This window comes from Triticum urartu, chromosome 4 (assembly GCF_003073215.2).
Source record: "Triticum urartu cultivar G1812 chromosome 4, Tu2.1, whole genome shotgun sequence".
Lineage (NCBI taxonomy): Eukaryota > Viridiplantae > Streptophyta > Magnoliopsida > Poales > Poaceae > Triticum > Triticum urartu.
The window spans coordinates 210245603-210248191 of record NC_053025.1 but is presented as its reverse complement, the minus strand read 5'-3'; the positions used below and the strand labels follow the sequence as shown (position 1 = coordinate 210248191).

Sequence of the window (2589 nt, the reverse complement as noted above, 5' to 3'; positions counted from 1 at the left end):
CTTCCGGGCTCCGATCCTCCTCAAGTTCGTTCATTGGGACGGATTAGATGGAGCTCCGACGTAAATTCCTGCCAGCTCCTCGGGGCGGTGAGGTTAGGGTTTCTCGCCGTGCGCACGCAACGGCGATATTTGGTGTCAGGTTCTTCAGATCTATTCAAGGATTCAACGGGGACGACTACGGCTTCGGGGCGCTGGTCCTCAAGGGAGACTTCCTGGCACGTGCACGAAGACTTCCCGGCTGTCATCGACAAGGTCAGGCCGGCTCTGGTGGGGGAGCGACGACAGCGACGCGTCGGCCGCTCGTTCTGGCAGCGGCAATGATCGTTCGATGGTCCATGGACCTTGATATAAGTTTTATTATGCTTGAGGTGTTTTGTACTTCGTGAATATTTATAGTTGATTTGATCCTTTTCGCAAAAATAGTTGAAAATTTCACGTGGTAGATCGAAGTTGTCTCAAAAAATAACGTGGCAGACCGAAGAGTCCTATTCCCCCCCTTTTTTCTGTTTGCAATCTACACGTGTCGCCGCTAGAGTTTCCATCGAGTTGATCGATGGAATTGATCTAGCTAGCTTCTGTCGGGCTCATGTATGTACAAGAGTCTTTGGGTGGACACACACACAGTGCTGCTAGTAGAAAAAACAGTCGAGCTGCTTCTATGGTTTGCTAGGTTTGCATGTACGTGTACAGCTTCAGGTGAATTAGTTCTAGTACTGTAAAACCAACAAAAACAGAAAAAGATGACATAGTGAAAAAAATCTGTAAAATACTGGGTGTGCCACGGCACACCCGGCACACCCTCTAGGTCCGCCAATGTTGAGAGGGTCTTCTCATTGAGGAAGTTCATTGGGTGGGTATTGAATGCAGCCTCCTTCTACAGGGCGCCCACCAGCCTGACCACGCCTCACCCCTGCACTTCATGACTCAACTTAAAGCAAAAGACACATCAATGCTCACAATGATCAAATTACAAGTGTACGGAGAACATAGATCATGAACGCATTAAAAGGCAGATATCATGGCGTGGATGTGGCAAGTGCAATCCAAGGCTCTGTTGCCTCCACTGTTTGTCATCTCGACAAGCACCGGGAGCAAATTCAATTGCGAGCATTTGATACAATATTGCATCCCATGAACAAATTAAGGGAATAATGTATGCTTAGGCAGGAAATTTAACATAACTACTCTATTGCATTGGCTTGAAATGTGATTCTTTGGGTTTACAAAGATGGTGCAGCCAAATTTCTTAGCTATTTTTTTGCTGAAGTTTAGTGTGTGTCCATTAACATTTACCAGAAAATATCATTCTTTTTTCTTTCTAAAGGTAACAATAGATTGTACCTTGTACGTATTTTGCAGGGTTCAAGTCCACACTGATAATACTTGATGCCCTAGCCATCCTGGCCACTTCCATAGCCTGACCATGTGAAAAGAACATAAAAGTGATGGTCATAGGGAATAATTCTTCTAAACTTGCAATAGTATATTGTGTAATATAAAATATCAGATGTCACATACAATAAGGCTTACAACTCCAAGGCCGAAAATCACCACCGTCGAACCCTTCATTGGTTTCACAAGGCATTCTGAATCTGAATATGGTGTCTCGTTGAGAAATAATGGCATCAGAACAATCACTGAAGGTTAAGGTCCGGACGAAGATGAATATTGTTTTCCTGCTGATGGTAAAGCGGGATGGCACATAGTCAACCAGCATACCCCAGTTGACATTGATACCGAGGAGGTTACAGCGAGCAAACTCCTTGCACTGGCAAGTTTACACTAGCAGGACATGGTCACCTGGCACGAGCTCGGTCATGCTTCTCTGATGCTCTCAACAATGCTGTGAGGGAAACATAATTGGGGAAAGATTCCCATTTAAAATATGTAAGTGTAACGACTAACACATTATTAATTGAAATAACACTACTACAGAGTGAATTGACAACGATGATGAAAATGTGTCACTCCAAATAGTCCATAAAATATGTAGCTATGTGCATGTGTTTTCTCAAAGAATTACTAATGAGCTAAAGAGTATGAAACAGAGCATCCATATTTTATTGCCATGGGATAGAAACAGCATATGAAGAATCATGGGACAACTTCATCACACAAGCTTTCAAGAAGTGCTTTGCTTTGTAAAATATAATTATGTTACTCTAATTAGGTTTTTTCATATTTTGCTACAGGACTCTCTATGTACCGACCTCATGATCCCACTGAATGAGTAAACTTGTACTAACATTTATTGGTGTATATTAATAATTAGAAAGTTCACCAATTAACATATGGCCAAGCCAGACAACAACACCATGGATGGCAAAGAACCAATTTGACAAACACCTGACCTGCAATAATCGACAAAGATGTATATCTTTCTAAAGATCTAGCCATGCCAAAACTAAAGTAGAGAGTTACACAGAAGCATCACCAAACAGGCACGCGGTAGAAATTGCATTAAAGAAAAATCACAATGAAGGTAAAAATATGGGTAGAGGGAAACCTTAGCCGAGAACCATACCGCTGAAGGATTTGCTGCAAGAGCAAGAATGGTGAGGCAATTGTTTCCAACCAGTGGCATCACGT

At 42.6% G+C, this 2589-nt stretch overlaps 1 pseudogene; it reads right to left on the bottom strand.

Annotated features, from left to right (window-relative positions):
* Nucleotides 1–707: 707 nt before the first annotated feature.
* Nucleotides 708–1819, bottom strand: LOC125554693 (annotated as a pseudogene).
* Nucleotides 1820–2589: the final 770 nt, after the last annotated feature.